Source organism: Ambystoma mexicanum, chromosome 1p (genome assembly GCF_040938575.1).
Source record: "Ambystoma mexicanum isolate Mex_15411 chromosome 1p, UKY_AmexF1_1, whole genome shotgun sequence".
Taxonomy (NCBI): Eukaryota; Metazoa; Chordata; class Amphibia; order Caudata; family Ambystomatidae; genus Ambystoma; species Ambystoma mexicanum.
Genome location: NC_090921.1, coordinates 787,202,422 through 787,222,590, shown reverse-complemented (window position 1 = coordinate 787,222,590; position 20,169 = coordinate 787,202,422). Strand labels below are relative to the sequence as shown.

The window sequence follows — 20,169 nt, the reverse complement described above, 5'->3', positions numbered from 1 at the left end:
CCTGCGAGTGCACTTCCACCCATGCCTCCTCGATGGGTGTAGGTGGAAACAAGAGCGGTGACTCGGACCTCTGGTTGCGCCCCGCAACCTCAGCTCCCACCTGTGCTGCCATCAACTGCATCCAGCTGGTGCCATATTTGTCCCCAGCCCTTCTTGCCATCATCAAAAATGCCTCCAGGTCATCCTTCTGCTGATCCTCCTGGTTTTTTCCTTGCATCTGCATGATTCTCTTTAGGCAATGTCTTCCCAAATCAATGTCTTATGTGTCTCTTACTTTCCTGTACAGCACACGCAGCCAAAAAGAAAACTCTTTAAAATGTTGTCCTTTCTTTAGCTATAGCCTTGCAATAGTTTTGTAGTCACGCCCAGCACTTTTTCGTCCACCCCTCCAATTGAGCCGCTCTCTGCAGGCTTCAGCCTTAGGACCGCCCAAATGACAAAGAGCCCAATACGGGGATTGACCCGTGACCTTGGTATTATAAGCACCACGCTCTAAACAACTGAGCTAAACAGCCAGCTTTATCTGTCCTTTGCGCCCGCAGTTGTTCCGTCGCACCGTGCGTCTCACTTTCGAAAAATATCCCCTGCCGAAACCCGGGATCGAACAAGGGACCTTTAGATGTTCAGTCTAATGCTCTCCCAACTGAGCTATTTCGGGCTGCTCCCAACCTGGGTAGTGGCCGCCTCTCACCTCAGTTTCCCTTGTTGCGAGGCAGTGCCGCGAGCGTGCAGGTCCCTGCCGCCTCGCCGACCAGCTGACTGGCGCCTCCTTTGAGGGAAACCTTGCCTTCGCCCCTGTTGGCTGCGAACGTGTAGCTCCTGGCTGCTTTGACGCTCTGCTAGACGGCCTCGCCTGCTTCACGACCTTCCTTCCCCGTCGCCGGCGCCTCCGGATGCCGACCGCTCGCCACGCCGCAAGAGCCGCCGCTTCCTCGCAAAGGTTTCCCCTCCAGTAGAACGAAGTCCTGTGTACAAACGAAATCCAGGCAACTGCTCCGCCGTCCAAGGAAACCGCTGCAAAACGAAGTCGAAAAGAAGTCCTCCACTCTTGACGGGCGCCCGGCTGCTGGAAGAGCTGCAAGTGCTCCTGTGCCGGGCGCCCGCCGCCTCTATGCCCCAAGCCCCGCCCCCTTCCTTTGTTGCCCTTCGCGGGCTTTCCTGGGCTCTTGGCGCCCTTTTCTCTGGCTCCTTTGCCGCCCTCTCCCCTGCCCCTGTGGGGGAGGGGCAAGAGAGCGTAAAGGAGGAAGGCCCCTGCCCCGGTTATCGGGGTGCCTCCTCCATTCGCCGTGCTCTCCCCTCGTCACCTTCAGGTTCAGCGCAGGCGCTTTTGCTCACACAGCTTCCCACTGGGGACGAACTGCATTCGGGAGCCGGCGATTCTGCAGGAAACATGAAAGAACTTTCTTCAGATACGAGGCTGCAAGGCGCAGTGCACCTGACAGCGGAACCAAGGTCATCACACGTATGCCCTGCACACTTAGGGGGTTCAAGGACTGGAGCCCTCACAAATCCCTCACCCCTCCTCTGGGGTGGGATCGGCTCTGGCATACGCCCCGGTAGGCCACCTACTCCAGGTTGGGAGTCATCCCTGTACCCCACTAGAAGGGCCATCCTTGACCCTGTCACAGTTCATAGTGAACTGATGGTTCCAGAAAGTCCCCGCACCTGGAATGCTGTACAGGATTATCCTTTAGAAGCACCCATGAGTTGTCTTAACCTCTGAAATTGTGCGAAAGTGAACTTACGTTCAAGGACACCTGGATCAGAGATTTTGGCTGCAATGAGCAGCTAAAGATATTGGGGTTTGGGAGCACAAGCTACAAAAGATTTGCTGCGTCAGGATCTGACAGCCATGGCTGTCCATTTTATATCCTCACTATGACAGCAGAATTCCCTGGCTCCCTCGCCCGCCTTGAAAATGAAAAGGCAACAGAGCACGACTTCTCCTGAGGTTGAAATGGTGCTTTTATAATCCTATTTCTTCAAACAGAACTTGAAAAAAAGACCAGGGATTTACATGCTGCTATGAAAATACTATATCTCAGCAACAGTCACTCAGCCTGCTGAGCTACCTATGCAGCCTTTCACTTTATGACTGTTCATTCAACTTTCAAGGAATTCAACATGGTATGTGGATCCCTAATACTGCACAAATTCACTGCATTGCCAACCGTGCAGTCCATGTACTTGATATAAAAAAAGGTCAGTCATCTCTCACACCACTGACACTGCACACAGTCTCATTATGGATGTACAGTTGGAAATTAAAAATGGTACAATCTCTACAGGGCAAAGTGAGGTTCCTGCCCCTGTTGCTAAAGAACTAAACGGAAGGATGCTCACTTTGCCCCCCCCCCCCCTGTACTCGGCGCCTATGCCGACAACTGTATATCTGAGTTTCCCATCCCAAGAGGAAACTTTACAGAAACTCCCCTGCTAAATATTTCATTACATAAAGATGAAGAAAGCAAATCGAGCCCCAAAAAACCTCTCATACGAACCCCAGGAACTGCACAGAACACCTGGGTAGCGTATAGAAGTAAGAAAATGCATACATGCCATTTTCTCTGCATGTCAAAAGTTGGACTGGCATATTGCGTAGAAAGAGCAGGTTTAGTATATCAACACCTTCATACGATTTAGTTTTACATTGCTCATCTAAGGGCAGCCTCTGCATGTAAAATGCAGGCACAGAAGGGCAGGGACTGTATAAAACAGTAGCACAGCACCTAGAATCAGAGGTAGTGCTAAGAAGTAGTGCTAGTGAGCGAAGCAATCCTCCTTGTAACTAAGACACTTACTTGCAACAGCGCCCCAGTGCCCCTGGGATGTTAGTGCGCTTTACAAATCCAAAAATAAATAAATAAGACTCATGGCTGTATGATATTTGTATACAATAAGAATACACAATAAATTACGTTTGTACCATGTGAACACATTACATTATGGACAGATGTGTATTTAGGAAAAAACAGAATTGTTTTGTCTCCAGCAGGTTTACATCTCAACACACATGCGTACAAGGCAAGAACTGGTTAGACAATGCGGAAAGAGACAAAAACAGAATGCTTGTCAAGAGATTGCTGTCACAGACAATTATCAGTCCATAACGTAGAGATGGTTCAAGGGTTTTTCTTTTTCTCTTTGTGGGGCCTAGAGCCGTTCCTCTTTCTCTCGTCTTGTCATGACTTTCCTCCCTAGCCCAGGTGTCAGTCACCCCCGGTTAGTGCTACCAAATGTAAACTAAAGCTAGCTCACGCTGGAGACGATGATCAAAATGCCGGCTATCCCAACTCCCTCAGAGACATCCTTACTGTCAATACCATATCCAGTTGTTAGTGATCTAATGGGAAATGGGATGTGCCTCACAAATACTCTGAGTGTTTTAGGGTACATCTAACATGCCCACTCTTGCCTCTCTCCCACTCTTTCCCACTGTCCACTCTGCCCCACTCCTCCCACTAAACCTTCTGACCATTCTATGTTCGCAATCCGCCTCGGTCTTGCCTCCCTCCTTTGATGTTAGTCCTCCTTCCACTACTTCTATTACCCCCTTCTCTGTTCTTCTCCCTCCTCCACACTATTACTCTTCTCTCCATAATACTTCTGCTTCCCCCTCCATACCACTCCTCCTCCCTCCAAACCACGACTTCTCCCTCCACTACTCAAACACCCTCCTTTCACTCAGTGCCGTTCATTACACAAACACTCCTTGTACTACCATGCCTAACCACCCGCCACACAACCATGCACCCTCACACTGCAAAACCACTTTCACTCCTTAGACCATAACTTATCTGCTTGAAAAATCGCCTGCAGACTCCGCTGCTCCTTCCTTCCTTCCACTGGTCTCTTGGTCAGCCACTAAGCTCCACTTTCACATCTGACCTCACCCAAATATCCCTCGCTTACTGCTGCCTGTCCACAGCTTACTTCCCCTCGTGTTTGTGTACTGAAAAGTCATAAAAAGGGTGCCAAGCCCTGCCCATTTTCTACGCACGGGCTTGCCGTGAACAAAAGATGGCGGCCCTGGAAGGCCAATGTTTATGCTTGTGTTTCAGGACCAGTTCCAGAGGTTCTTCTGGTAAGTCAATTCAGGGAGGATGGATCGTTCACCCCTTGCACACAATTTTGCACGTCACCTTCATGCCTACAAATAAGATATATATCAAAGATGCTAACACATTATCAGCAGATAATTCATTAGAACCTCGGTTCTTCCATCCAGATAAAACACATACTCAAGTTCCACTGCCAAACTACACAGAGCCATACCAAGACTCTGGACTCAGCAGCCCATACCTCTGGCCTATCCTCGTCCAAAACACCTCGGGTTGTGTACTTGCTGCCCCGTGATCCCACTAGCATCCCTCCCTCTCCTCTTTTCTTGCAGAGCCACATCCAACAAAGCCACCAAAACTGCAGAGGAGCACAATACAGGACCACTTTACATGAGATTAAATGGATCATCTGTCGCAAAGAGCCTACAGTCCAGGCTTTTTGTGGGGGACTGGGGGAATAATGAGAATTCACTGCATTGCGCACTGTCAGGTATGGGAACCCAATTTTTCCTGAGGTTTTCTGTACCCAAAACTTCCTCAACAAGTGAATGCCCAAAAATCAATTGTGTGTGTGCCTATGCAAACGGCGTTTGCTAGTTATGGTGGTCGCCCACCGCCATAAAAAAAACAAGGTGACTGCCATTACACCGTGTGCCTGTGGACCGCCTCTCCGCCCAGGTAAATATTTTGATGCAGGTGGAAAAGCAAATGGGTTCCCTGCAAGGGGCGGGAAACCCCACACAGTAGATCCCTACCCTGGATCCTGCTCCATGTTCCCAGTTTCCGAAACGATAAAAAAAGAGGGCGTTATGTCCAAGAACAGTGCAAGCTAAAGGGCCTTGTCGCTGTCTAAGACCATTACAGCGTGTGGCCCACCTGGCACTACCACTCACTGACAGAGAGTGCTGGTTCCAGTTCACACTGGGTTGAATCCCCTCTTACAGTCTGACTCCTCTCAGCGTGGAAGGACAGTACAGATCAAGGGGCCCCCTTATTGTTTGACACCAGTCCCAACTTAAAAGCACCATCACCCACGAATCTTTTTTTATTTATGTATCTATTAGTGCACACGGTGTGTTACAAATCACACACTACACAATCTAAATAATCAAATTCGCATACCCATGTCATCAACAATTGTACAAAATTATGTTTTTGAAAACAGAAAACCAAGAATCACAACTCAATCCTAGGTATCCATTTAATGCATTCTTTTTTTTTTTTAAATCACGAATTCTTTCCTCTCAATGAATCTGCTTTAAAAAAAATCGCATAAGAGTGTACGTTATTTTTAGAGAGGTCTCTGAGAGAAACCGACTAATACAGATTGCCTGCTAGCTCACTGCCCCCACAACTTGCGCAGAATGTAAACACTATCAGCCACTAATCCAGAGTGGCAGCTCTTCCACTGTCCCCCACTAGCACGGACTGTGTGGGCTCCTTCAGACCAGTGCAGACTGTGGGTCTGCTTGTAGTGTGAAATGTATACAAAGTGGGACCCCCCCAAAGTCGGTAAGGTAGCCCATACACAGCCATGGGGGTCACAGGTTTGAATGCTGGCAGAATAAGAATCAACATTTGAACTTTCTGAGGTCGGTCAAAATCACCATACGTGCCCTAATTGTTGGGACCAGCAGAGGATTTGGTGTGTGCTGTGTGCTGCTGAGGTATTATTACTTTCTGCAACCTACGTAGGTTACGCCCCCACCTTGGACTGAGCAGGCGTCCTTGTTTTGGGGATACAGTAATGGTTTTTCATTACATGCCTCTCCCCCATCCCATACACGCATCAGTAAAATGGCCGTATGACTCACGTTTTAGTTTTGGCGCAAATCTCCACTATATGCGACAAAACCATAGCTCCAGAGTACAGAGAGAAGGGGTGTTTGCTATGTATGCACATGTTAAATGCTGGTGGATATTCTTAATGACGGGACAGTAATCAACATGGCTCAGATGCTGATACCGTCTGACTAACGATGCCGATGTTCACTGAGGTCACCGTGGTTAGGTGCGCAGAGGACAACCAAATAATGAGGCCCACACAGTCTGCGACTGGCTTCAACTCGTCTTCATTTATAATGCCCCGTGCCCTGCCTCCACATAACGATGTGGATGTGTACAAACGTGACACCTTCCCCGTTCTTAAACAAACATTCAACATATTAAACCATTTCTTCAATTAGTCTTATAGGTTTAATCTTGGCCCTGACCAGCCATCCCTCTTGTGGTGGAGCTTGACTGCGTCTCGAAGGGCTGAAGCCACATCCCTTCATTCTTCATCAGACGACTCCCTCTCTCCCAATTAAGAATCATCAGACTCTTCCCGGAGCAGACATCTGTGGGCTCCTCCCTCGGCTCGTTACGCTCTTCCATGTCTCATCTGTATTCCCTAAAGTGGGGTAAGTTCTGGGTGATTTTGCATCCCTCCCTTTCCTCTGCACTGATCATGGTTCCCTTCACTTGCGTGACAGTGAGGGGTCCTGGTGCAAACCTGGAGTCCTCTTTCCGCCGTTGTATATGACGTACTACCACTCTGTCTCCTACTACATGACGTACTTGTATATGACGTACTACCACTCTGTCTCATACTCTCTCAAGCACCCCTTCTCACGTCAGCTGCCACTTTCATCTTCATTTTCTCTCTCAAATCTCTTGATCAGATGGCATGGACACCTTAGCGGGGTGGCCCTGCAGTAGCCAAATCCTCAATCTACGACTAAACATAAGTTCCGCCGGGCATTTTTCCCTGGTGCTGTGAGGCGTGTGTCGGTAGTCTCTCAATAGTTGGTATAGTGTCTGTTCAAAAGGCTTGTGGGATACGTGGGTGACTTGCAGCACCCTCTTGATACTCCCAATGAAGCTCTCAACCATGCCGTTAGCCTGAGGTCAGAGGGGTGTGATCTTTTGATGCTTGAGCCCCATATATTGTGTAAAATTGGCAAATACCAGGCTGGTAAGTGGTGGACCGTTGTCTGACTTAATGACCTTTGGAATACCATATGCTGTCAGTATGCGGTCCAAAGCAGGTATGCTGGCTGCTGCTGCCATGGATGGCACAATTGGCACTTCTAGGAACCTTGAATATTCATCAATCACCACCAAAGCATATGTATATTTTTATTTGTATTTATTTATTTATAAAGCGCAGCCAGGCCCGGGGGCATACGGGCGTGTAAGTTAGATCTGGTTACAGTTACAATTAGGTGCAGTAAACAAGGGTTACGTTACAATTAGGTACAGTAAACAAGGGTTACGTTACAGTTACAGATAGGTACATACTTAGTATTGCAGATACATACATACATAGTCTAAGATAAATACATTAATTACAAGAGTGTGCCGTCAGCAGTCAATCGTGCTGGGATCAGGAGGTTAGGCTGTCATGGAGTCCATGTTGTGAAGCCAACGCTTCGTGTTGTGTTTGAAAAGTTTAAATGAAGGTTCTGCCCTTAAAAGCGCGGGGAGTGTGTTCCATAGTTTAGAAGCTTGTACAGGGAAGCTAGCTCCACCCGAGTTATGAAGTTTGAATCTCGGTATGGACATAGTGTTAGCTTGTGCTGCTCTTAGTGGTCTTGATGATGTGTGAGGTGTAAGTTGGTTGGTGAGGTAGGCTGGTGCAAGGTTGGCCCTGGCTTTGTGTGTGAGGGCCAAAGTTTTGAGGGATATTCTGTGCTCTACTGGGAGCCAATGTAACTTGCGTCTAGTCTCAAAGATATGTGCCTTTTTAGGGATGTTGAGGGCAGCCCTGATGGCATTATTTTGAATTACTTGCAGTTTGTTGATATTTATGTGGCTAGTGCCTAGGTAAAGGGCATTACAGTAGTCTATTTTGGATGGGACTAATGCTCTAGCAAGAGTAATGCAATTGGGTGAAGAGATGAACGGCCTACATGCAGTGATCAGCTTGCAGGTGTAAGCGGCTGATGATGCTACTGCATTAGTTTGTTTGGAAAAGGATAAGGTGGCATCAATGTAGATGCCAAGGGTTTTAGTATTATTTGAAACAGGGATGAGATTGCCATCTATAGTGAAAGATTTGAATGCAGAATTAAGATTTTTAAGTTTGGCGTGAGTGCAAGGATGATCAACTCAGTTTTTCGTCATTGAGACAAAGTCCATGATGTGCCATCCATGCTTGTATTACTGAGTATATTTCATTAAGGGTTTTGCTGTCTATTTCATAGTTACCCGAGATAGGAATGAGTATCTGGGTGTCGTCCGCGTAATTAGTATACGTGACACCCAGATAGTCAAGGATATCAAAGAGGGGCTTTGTGAATACATTATAAAGCGTCGGGGACACACAGGAGCCTTGCGGAACTCCACAAGGTACTGGTGAGGGTTCAGCAGAATCAGTGGGAGAGAAGACCCTCATGGTTCTGTTCGCCAAGAAGGAACTGATCCAGGCCGTGGCTGCATCTGAAAAGTATGCAGCAGTTTTCAAGTGGTGACAAAGTGTTTGGTGGTTGACCAAATCAAAAGCTGCTGACAGGTCAAGCAGTAAAAGGAGTGCAAGTTTGCCATTGCTTTCAGGATTTGGATCTGGGTAGTGAGGTCTATTAATGCAGTTTCCGTACCGTGTTTCGGTCGGAAGACGGATTGCCTAAGTCCCAGGAGATTGTTAGATTCTAGGTAGGCTTGTATTTGTAAATAGGCTGCTCTGTCCAGTATTTTTAATAAGAAAGGTACAGTCGTTATCGGCCTATAGTTAGACGGGTTGGCTGGGTCAACAGTAGTTTTTTTGAGAAGTGGAATGACCCACGCGTCTTTTAGGTTGTCAGGTACTACTCCAGATTTGAAGGAGGCATTGATGAGGTTGGTAATGAATGGTGCCAGATCGTGCGCGGCTGCTTTGATGATCGGGGCAGGCATCACCTTGGCAATTTGATGGTTTAAGTTTCCTGATGATGTTTTCTACTTCCCAGATTGAGAGGGGTGGAAGCTGAAAGGTTTACAAGTTGAGTGATTTATTAGGTAATTGTTTGTAGTCAGGGTCAGCTAGTAGCAGGGATTTTTTTGGGTTGATTTTAGATTGTAGGCGAGCTATTTTATGTAATAAGGCCTTCTGAATATTACTACACCATAGTGCGTCAGTAACACATTTGTCAATAGGGGCAATAGGGGATTCTAATTCTTTCAGAATATTAAAAAGTTCTTTTGTGTTGGATTCTGCTTGTGTAATCCTTTTGTTATAGGTGTCTTTTTTAGTAAGAAGGATGGCTTCTTTGTAACTAGTGGAAGCTAGGGTTAGCTCAGTCTTATTGGATGCTGTGGGGTACTTTCTCCAGTGTGCCTCAGCGGTTCTCTGAGTTTTGCGTAATTCTATTAACTGCGGCGTGAACCAAGTGTTAAGGTGACGCTGTGGTTTAGGTTTCCGCAATTTTAGGGGGGCGATGGTGTTCAGTGCTTTGAGAATAGCCTGGTTGTATATATCCACTAAAACTGTAGGGTCAGCATCTGAGTCAATATTGCTCAGGATGGGGAGTAATATGGGTAGGAGTTTGTCATGTGTAATTTCTTTCTTATTTCTCGTGCTGGTGGCTGGGATGATGATAGGAGCCGGGTGGGGTGTGTTGGCTTTGATGGAAAAAACGTTATTTTATGATGATCCGACCAAATGCATGGGTCATTGGATAGGAGAACAATAGAGCAATTGAGGTGAGTGAGCCAGTCCAGTGTTCTGCCTTTGATATGAGTAGGCTCATGAATAATGTGGGTGTGACCCAAATCAGATAAGGTGTTGGCTAGGTCATGGGCGTTAGTATTCTTCGGGTCGTTAAAACCAAGATTAAAATCTCCAAGTAGGATGGTTTGTGAATTGGGTTTGGTGTCTGTGGTTATGAGTGATGCAATGTCCTCTATAAAAGAGGAAATGGGACCTGGTGGTGGGTAAATAAGGTGCATTGTTGCCATGTGGTTAGGTGATAGAGGAAGTTTAATGGACAGGGATTCAGCAGAAGGGATTTGAGCGTCCTGGATGACTTTAATGTCAAAGGTATTTCTGAATACGAGGGCGAGTCCACCTCCCTTTGTCTGAGTGGTGTTTCTGTCGCATCTAATAATGGCATAATCATTAGGTATAGCAAGGGCCAGAGATGGACCGGAGGCAGCATTAAGCCAGGTTTCCGTCACTGCAAGGAGATCGAGCTTTTCGTGAGTTATAAAGTCAGCGATGTCGAACATGGGCAGGGAGAGACCTAGCATTCACCAAGGCTGCTTTAATAAGTTTGTCTTTTTGGGGAATTTTTTCTGGTGTTATGGGTTGGTCATGCAAAAGGATATGGTCTGGCTTGTCTAGTCAATGGCCGAATTGGCAAGGTTGTGGTCAATGTGCGAGTGTTTAATGCTACTGTAGGTGTACAGTTGTTTTTTTTTGGCCCACAGTCGGACTCTTAATCTAGAATTTCTGATTAAAATGCTAGGGTGGTGAGAGCATGGAGAGGTGGGTGGGCTGGTTCTAGAATTCAATCTAATGTTTCTATTCGAAAGGCTGGGGTGGTGAGAGCATGGATAAGTAGGTAGTCTAGTTCTAGAATTCAGTCTAGTGTTTCTGGTGGCAATGGAGCAAGGTTGGTTAGGTGTTGGTTTAATAGCAAAGTGGCGTATCCAGAGTGCAGGATCATCCAGGTATGGATTTGCGGGTGTCATGGTGCTGGGCAACGATGAACTAGTGGATGTGTCTTGATTAAAGTGTGGGTTGGGTTGACTAGACCAGTGTCTACTGTAGGTATGCAGTAGGTGGATGAGAGTCGATAGGTACCAATACATGATGTGGGTGGCGTCGCTAGTACACAAGGTAGCAGATGCGGTCTGTTAGCGAACAGAAGCACAACACTGATCAATTCAATGTGGTCAAAGGGTGACCATGAGGCACAACATAACAATTAATGGGGTCTGTAGGCGACCATAAGGCACAACACAATAATCAATATGGTCTGTAGGCGACCATAAGGCACAATAAGGCACACAATAAGGCACAATAAGGCAGTAACTAATGGGGTCTGTGGGCGACCATACTTTGTGCAGCAAACTAGGTTTGCCTTCTTTGTTCACTGTCTTTTGGCGGGCTTCTGCTCAGAAGCCCTCCTCAAGGTGCCTGGGTGTCTAAGTGGGCTGAATGTGAGAGAGGGGTGTCGTCACCCCCTGCACAGGGTATCCTAGGAAACCCAAGTCGCACTTTGTCTTGATTGGCCAGGGTAGATGCTGCTGGTTGATTGACAGCCAGGCTGTGTGAATGGTTGGTTAGGTATTGGTCTGGTGGCAAAGTGGCGTATCCAAAGTGCTGGAACATCCAAGTACGGGTTAGCAGGTGTCATGGTGCTAGGCCACGAAGAGCGGGTAGTGGTTAGCATGCGTGTGCAGGTGTATGTGTCTTGATTAGAATGTGGGTCAAGTTGACTAGTCCAGCGTCTAGTGTAAATGCACATTAGGTGGATGAGAGTAGTTAGGCACCAATACATGATGTGGGTAGCGTTGCTAGTAGGCTGGGGTTGCAAGTGTGGTCTATTAGCGACCATAAGGCACAACACAATCGAGGGTAGTCTGTAGGCGACCAAAGGCACAACACGAATCAATCAAGTGTGGTCTATAGGCGACCATAAAGGCACAATACAGTCAAATGTGGTCTGTAGGCGACCAAAAGCACAACACAAATCAATCAAGTGTGGTATATATGCGACCATAAAAGCACAATACAATCAAGTGTGGTCTGTAGGCGACCAAAGGCACCTAAGTCCAAGCTAAAATGCAATAGGGTAACACCTAAGTCCAAGCTAAAATGCAGTAGGGTAACACCTAAGTTCGAAAAAGCACAGTTTGGCAAAAATGCAATAGGGTAACACCTAGGTTCAAAATAGCACAGTTTGGCAAACATGCAATGGGGTAACACCTAAGTTCAAAATAGCACAGTTTGGCAAAAATACAATGGGCAAATTAACAAGGGGGGGTCCTGGGAGTCCCTCTGCCAGACATTAGTCCTGGTTACTAGAGACTTACCCAGAGTCTTTAGCTCACTATCTTTCACAGAGAAGAAATATCCCAAACATATCAGTCTTTGTCCTGCCCTGGGGCAGTCCAGCACCGAAATGCTAGGCAATTCTCCTCTGAACAAGAGTACCAGCAGCATCCCCAGACACGTGTTTCGGTCTAGTTGGACCTCATCAGTAGGAAGGAGCTGTGCCTCTCTAAGAATAGTGAGCAAGGGGTCCACGTCTGGATTCCCCTAGTAACTTAGGATGAGACCCAAAGTTACTTAAATATGCAAATTAACAAGGGGGGGTCCTGGGAGTCCCTCTGCCAGACATTAGTCCTGGTTACTAGAGACTTACCCAGAGTCTTTAGCTCACTATCTTTCACAGAGAAGAAATATCCCAAACATATCAGTCTTTGTCCTGCCCTGGGGCAGTCCAGCACCGAAATGCTAGGCAATTCCCCTCTGAACAAGAGTACCAACAGCATCCCCAGACACGTGTTTCGGTCTGGTTGGACCTCATCAGTAGGAAGGAGCTGTGCCTCTCTAAGAATAGTGAGCAAGGGGTCCACGTCTGGATTCCCCTAGTAACTTAGGATGAGACCCAAAGTTACTTAAATATGCAAATTAACAAGGGGGGTCCTGGGAGTCCCTCTGCCAGATTACAAGAGACTTACCCGGAGTCTTTAGCTCACTATCTTTCACAGAGAAGAAATAACCCAAACATATCAGTCTTTGTCCTGCCCTGGGGCAGTCCAGCACCGAAATGCTAGGCAATTCTCCTCTGAACAAGAGTACCAGCAGCATCCAAAATGCAATGGGGTAACACCTAAGTTCAAAATGACACAGTTTGGCAAAAATGCAGTAGGGTAACACCTAAGCTCAGGATATCACAATTAGGCTAAGACACAAGGGCGCTGCGCCGAAGATAGCTAAACACAATGGAATGCATTGGCTAAGGGGGCAGGGACTCACCTAGATTCAAAGTCAGGTAGAAGTTTGACATTGGCTATCTGATTGTCTAAATTGACAGCGATTGAAATGGGTGCAGCAGAAGGCACCTAGTTTTAGTGAGCTAAGTCTGGGATGCTGGCAGTAGTGAGTGCATTCAGGCAGAATCAAGCAGGCTTGTATTTTGAGCATTCAGGCTAAATCAGGTGTACAAGTCACTAATGTGCATTAATTAGGACATTAGCAAACAAACTGAAAACATTTTGGTCTGTTGGCATTTAAGTGGCAATTTTAACATAACAGTCCAGTGGGGCACACAGATTTTGCACTTTTAGATGCTATTTCCTGGGGTACCACAGACACATGGTGGTGGAGGCAATGGGGTGGCTGGGAGTAGTGCAGTAGTGTTGGTCAAGAGTTACCTGGAGTGAGACAGGCATAGGGTATGGCAGACGGCAGACTCAGGCATAAACAGGCATAGAAACAGGTGAAGTCCTTGTCTCCCGTGGTCCTTGGAGGGAGTGGGCCGGCTTCGCCTGCCGGTAGCCAATGGGTCAGGAGATAGGCCCAGTAGCCAATCAGGAGGCTGCTGGTAGCCTAGATAGCCATATGGGGCTGCAGGCAACAAAGGAAGGCCATCTTGAAATGGCTGAGTGCCTCGTGGAATCGAATGGCGGCAAGGGCTCTCAAAAGGCTTTTTCAATGCAGGCTGGGTGGAAATGGCCTTCACTAGCTGGAATCAGTGACTGCACACACGCAGCAAAATGCGGGATGAAAAGCGCTTTTAAATATAGAATTAGCGCGGGTGCATCGGCGCTTACCGTATTTCGGTAATAATGAAGCTGGGTTAGTGGATGGCTCCGAGGGTCCTCTGCTCCTGCAGGGACATGGCCAGGAGCTCCTGCTCCTCAGGTAGGTGGTGGGGACTGCTGGGCACATTAGGGGCTGGGCAATCTAGTCGCCCCTTCCATCTCTGTGTTTGGGGGTATGGCATGGCACCCCCTTTTCTTCCATCCTTTCCAGGTCCCTGGAGTTCTCACCGGACTCCACTCTCACCTGCAGGCGATCTTATCCATGTAGTCAATGTGAAGCTCCCGGAATGGTCCAGTGGGATGGAGAATTGTGTCACGCAATGTCCTGAGCATATGACACTAGATTTTGGACAGGAATGCGACTTCGTCACCGATCGGGTCAGGATTGGCTGGACTTCTGCTAGCGGTTCTTCACAGCAATCTGGTCTCTGGGTCTTCGTTTCTGTTATCGGTTCTGCTAGCGGTTCCGGATACAGCGGTCTCTGGTTCTGCGGGTCTGGATCAAGTGGATTCTTAGCAAGCAGCAAACCGCACAGCCCGGCGGTTGAATAGTTTGCAAATGATTTTTGAGGCCTGCTGAAGAGAACTCAGCTTGTGGGTTAGCCTCTCTGCTACAAGTTCTGAAGTAAAATTCTGGATTTGAAGTCTGGAGTCTCCCGGCAAAGCGTCCCGCAAGAAAGTGGAAAGTGTACCGGGAGTGGTCCGAAGAAATCAACTGCCAGCTCTTCCGAGACTTCTTCCAACAGTGGGGACATCTTCAGAGGGTTTGGTCATGGAAATGGTGCTGCAAATGAGCAGATGGCACAGTTTTTCAGAGTGTCTTCAACTTGCGTGTCTAGTGCTGGAAAGCATATTTTTTTCTTGGAGTAGTTCCTTTGTGGACGCCACCCCGCTGTGCCCATTGGGTCCTTACTTGCTGGCAGAGTGACTTGGGTAGGACGATCTTGCACCCTTTCATGACAATATGGTCCTCAGTGATGGCGGCCTCTTCTTGCACCAGGTTCATGGTTTTGACGTCTTCTTGAGACACAGCGTACAGAAGTTTGGCTATGTCCATTGCATGCTTTAGTCCCCCTTGGCCGATGCACCGTGTAATGATGGCAAGAACTGTGTCGGCTACCAATTCCTATTGGAGCGTTTAACACGCCACAGGGAACGGCTTTATCTGGTGAATGACAAAGTGCAGATGGGCATCTGCAATGGAGGGTTCTGGCTGATGGCTTTTTTCAGCATGGCATGAAAGGTAGTCAGCTGGGTTCTTGTCCTTTCTCGGTCTGTGGCAGTTGGTGAATTTGTAGTCTTGGAGTTGAAGACCCCATCTCACAATGTGTGGGGGAATGCGTGCCTTCATGTTCCCATAAAAGGCTAGAGGAGCCTGGTGGTCTATGGTGACTGGGAAGGCCTTCGTGAAGAGGAAAAGATGAAAATGCTTGCAGGCCCAGACGACTGCCACACTCTCCTTCTGAGCCTGTGAGTACTTCTGTTCTGTGGTCATCAGGCTGCGGCTGGCATAGGACACAACCCTTTTGATGTATGGGGTATTGGGGTCATACTGGGCCAACACTGCACCAATGCCCACCGGGCTGGTGTTGAAAGTCACCTCTGTTTCTTTAGACAAGCTGAAATATGCCATATCTGTGGCGGCTGCAATGTTTGCTTGTATAGTCTTGAAGCTTGCTTTGCACTCCTGGGACCAGATGGACTCCTGAACATCTCTAGTCAACTCTCGGAGTGGGGTGCTCAACGTAGCATAGTTTTTCAGATAACGGGAGCAGTAACTTGCAAGACCTAAGAATTATCTCAGCTCAGACACATTCATTGGACACGGAGCCCCTTTTAGTGCCACAACTTTGTCTGGGTGGGGGCGCATGCCTTAGTCAGAAAATATGTGCCCAAAGAATTTCAGCGTAGGTTTTATGAACTTGCATTTATCTTTGTTGAGGGTCACCTAGGCAGCTTCCAGCATCATACAAACCCAGGGAAGGGTGTCATTGTGTTCCTGAGGTAATTTACCGAAGACCAAAATGTCACTGCTGTAATGAAGGATATGTTTGATGACTTGGTGGATCTCGTCTTGGAAAATGTCTGCTACCGAAGATATCCCAAAGTTTAGCCTTTTGTAGTGATATAGCACCATGTGAGTCACAAACGTGTTATTGAGGTCCAGCTTGGAGAAGACAGTCGCCCTGTTGAAAAGGTGCATCATGAACGTGATTTTGGGGGCCTGGTGACGTTCCCACTATATGGCTATGTTCGGTCGTCACATATCCATGCAGAGGTGAAAGGCCCCTCGGCAGATTTCTTTGGGACAGGCATAATCGATTATATTGAGATCTAGTAGGCACCTGATTTCTTCTTCCACCTGCTTCTGGATGATTATGGGGAAGCCCCGGAAAATGCTGTGAAATGGGTTTGACCGTTGGGCCAATGTTGAGTCGGATTTTACAGTTCTGCAGCTTGCCAAGCTCTTTGAAGAGGTTGGGGAATGCCTTTACACATCGCTGTCTGGTGCCAGATATTTATGTGCCATCATTTGGTAAAAGATGGTACAAGGCCCATGTTGATGACTGTCCAAAAACTCAGAATGCACCCATTGTTGGCTTTGGTAGAGAGTACGTGCAACTGGATGCAGGCTGTGTGAGACTTATGGGTGCAGACAGTTGTGAGCATCCCTTTACTCAGCAATGTTGTGTTGGAACCATAGGGGACTATGTCCGCCGTACATGGTTTTAGTGTTGGTGGGTGCGGCAGTCGATGGTAGGCTTCCTCACTCATGACATTTACTGTTGCACCAGTGTTAATCAAGAATTCAGTCAGGGTGTCATTGACTTGTCATTGCCCAACGCTCACACATAGCCCCTCTTCCGCTGATTATCCGGCGAAGGTGAGGATTCACTCCCCGACTGTGATCTTACTTCCACATATCATACCTTTCATCTCGGCCTGTACAATCCTCTTCTGTCTGGGGACCTGTATGTTAGTTGAGATTGCTGTCTGTCGCCTTCACCTTCAGACAGGCGATATCGTCGGTATTCACCACCAGACTTCCTGCCATCAGGGTGATGTTTCAGGTGTCGCCTACTGCTCCTAGGGGAGGTCCCTTAAAGTGCCGGTGTGGAGGCATTCCTGCATACCACCCTAAAGTGGTCATCATCCCCGCAGGCAGCGCATTTTTGGCCCAAGGCAGGGCACGTGCCCTCATAGGGGAAGCTGGCTGCACCTTTGTGGAATCAGGGAGATGGAACTAACAATGCAATCCCAGCTCGTCGTGGCAAACGTCATGCTTGTTGAGCTTTCAAGATGTGCCAGGTGTTTGGGGGCCAGATGTGATCACAGGATTTCACTGCCATTGCCCGTGATATGTATATGTGTGCCACACTTCAGATGGCACCTGACATCACAGCCGCGCGGGGGAAACACACTGCGGGCTTCAGACTCCCCGCCGCTGCCCGCGCAGAGCACGACTGCAGCCCGCACCTGCGGCATACATTGTGGAACGTCAAAGGGTCGGCCCACTAGTCGCCAATGTTACCCTCTGACTAACGGTGCCGGGGTTCACTGGAGGCACTGTGGTTAGGTGAGCAGAGCGCAGCCAAATAAGGCCCACAGTCTGCGACTGGCTTCAACTCGTCTTTATTCGTAATGCACCATCCTGTCACGTTACTTCTTCCCAACATGGCCCCACCCTAGCCCCACCGCCACATAACGATTTGGATGTATACAAACGCATTTTAGAAACACTGATTCGGCCCTTATTTGTATACCACGTGGGGCTCTGGATGTTTGCGTTTACAGGGTATTGCTTTTGCGATATCAGAGAATATTCTCCTGTCAGATCAAGCATCCCCACAGCATTCTTAAAATGCCAACCTCACAGGTGGTCAGTTTTATTATAGATATTGAAATGACACACTTTTAAAAAGGATCAAAATAATAAGCCGAATCAGCACTATTATCAACCCGGTATTCCTTGTCACTAATATGTACCAGATGCTGCCGAGATATCAGAATGTAGCCTGATATTCTTGATACCTTTCTATTCAAGTTGTGAAATCGATAGTAACCTTCCACCCATGCGTTGGGATGCTATAGTTAGCAGCAACTTAGAAGATGCGTTAATTGCATGCAGAGGACCATCAACGTCATCGCGTCCATGCTGTTGGGCGCCCTGCAAGCAGTTTAAACTTTTGCAAGGCAGGGTGTAAAAGTAAAAAGTAAAGGCAACCGCCTTTGGATGTATGCTGTGTTTTGTAAAAACAATGTAAAGGTCGCCTGGCGATTACACTTTGCAGACAGCATTTTTCAAAGGGTTCATATGGAACTGCAGGCGGCTTCAATAGGAATCCATTTATTTTACGTCTGCATTAGAATCTCATGCTGATGTAAAACAAACTGCACTTTCAAGACAATGGAGGAGAGCATGGCGGAAACGTTATTTCGGTTTTGTGCCCCTTCTCCGTCTTCAAAAGAAAATGGCCTGCATGAGTAAAACAAAGCAACACTGTGCTACAGCTTGCTTATACGCTGTGGGTTATCACTCGTCCATTATAAAATGACTCCCCTGTGCATTATTCTCCAACACCAGAGTTTCAATTTCTAACATTAAATAAAAACATGCGTTAAACAGGTGCTTATGTGTGAAAAGGCATTAACACCTGAATGGTGCCAAGGTGCAAACACATGCTGATGTAGCACTTGCCTTCCGATTGTGGTTTGTTGGTCGGGATATATACATTCGTAACAAATATGTTTTGCTTTTTAAAAGCCACCACATTGCACAGTGCAGGGCAGCCACTTTTCTCAAGATCACTGTGTTGTGAAAGCTTGCTGTATGAAAGTGGGCACAGGTATAGAAAGTGGGCACAGGTATAGAATCGGGATCTGTGGGATTTAAACAAATTTCAACTGGTCGAATTCTTTTTGACTGCATTTTTCATCCTAATATCTTACTGCAAAAAGCGGGGTAAGACCTCCCCACAACCCACCCTTTCCATATGTAATGTAACGTAATATGGTATTTGTAAAGCGTCCTATTGCCACTGGTATGGCCTCAAAGCACTCTAGGTGAACACCCTTGGAGGACTGAGTGCGAGGTATGACAGATTAGTCCGGGTAATTCAGAATGCTTGTGTGAATTTAGCCAGTTTGAAGGTAGGTAGGGGTGGTTAAGTCCCTGCTAGTGACCCAAGTAGAACTAACTTGTGGTTGGGTGCCGTGAAGGCTGTCGGTAGACTATGCTTCCCAAGGAGACTGATTATGTGTCCAGCTAGACCAAATTTTTATCGTGGGACTTAGCTGCATTCTAGTGGCAGAGGTGATGTGTTTTATGAGATCAAGTAGTGGGTGATTGCAGTTGTTTGCGGGGGTGGCCGGGAGGGATACGGCTATCTTCCATTGAGATGGAGTGCGATACGTACCCATGAGTCATGGCTCGTTACTTGTTTTGTTGATGGATTGCCGGTCCTTTCGTGCGGGGAATCCATTCTGTGCGTGCTCGCCACTTTCTTGGAGTCTCCTCACGTGACTCATTGATGCTCCTGCCTACCTGTCTGGGGGCGAAGTTCAGCCGAGATGCTAATTAGGTTAGTCAAAACGCAGTTGGGAAGAGCCAGGTCTTGAGCGCCTTCCAGAAGACCAGGTAGTCCTGTATGCAGCGGATGCTAAAAGGGATAGAGTTCCATATTGTGGGTGCTTGCACAGAGGAGGATGTCCCTATTCTGATTGATTTAGCGGCAGTGATGATCAAGAGGAGAGCTGTGCCTGATCTTGAGTTTCTGTTGGGTCTGTAGGGGGTGAGCTTGTGTTGTAGATATTCTGAGCCTGTGCAGTGCAGAGCATGGTGGGTGATGCACATAGCCTTGAAGGTGGACTGTCACCCGACAGAGAGCCAGTGCAGGACACAGAGGGTGGGTGTGATGGGATCTCTAGGGCCTAGTGCCAGGAGGAGCCTGGCTGTAGTGTTTTGGACTCTGAGTTTTCTGAGTTGAGATGCAGGGGCACCCAGGCATAGGGAGTTGGCATAGTATAGGCAATAGAGCACAATAGTCATTATTGGAGCAACTCTGTGAGGGTAGTTGAGGTATGGAAAGAAGCGTCGGAGTAGATAGCATGATTTTGACACAAAATTGATATGATGTTATAGTATCAGATCTGCATCCATGCTGCATCCAAGGTTCTTTACTGTGTTCGAGGTAGGAGGGGGAGTACATAGGGAGGACAGGCAAGGGGTGGGTTGGGGGAAGAGAGCAGTCTTCCCGCAGATTATGATTTCAGTTTTTCCGGGGTTGAGAAGGAGGTGGTTAGCCGTCATCCAGTGGTCATTTCTGTGAGGCATGAGGTGCAGTCAGTGGAGGGGTTGGAAGTGTCCTTTGGG

At 47.6% G+C, this 20,169-nt stretch overlaps 1 non-coding gene across 1 annotated transcript; it reads right to left on the bottom strand.

Moving 5' to 3' along the window:
• Positions 1–585: 585 nt before the first annotated feature.
• TRNAF-GAA (transfer RNA phenylalanine (anticodon GAA)) lies at positions 586–659 on the bottom strand. Its single transcript has one exon. It is a non-coding gene; the product is annotated as a tRNA-Phe (tRNA).
• Between the last annotated feature and the right edge of the window lie 19,510 nt (positions 660–20,169).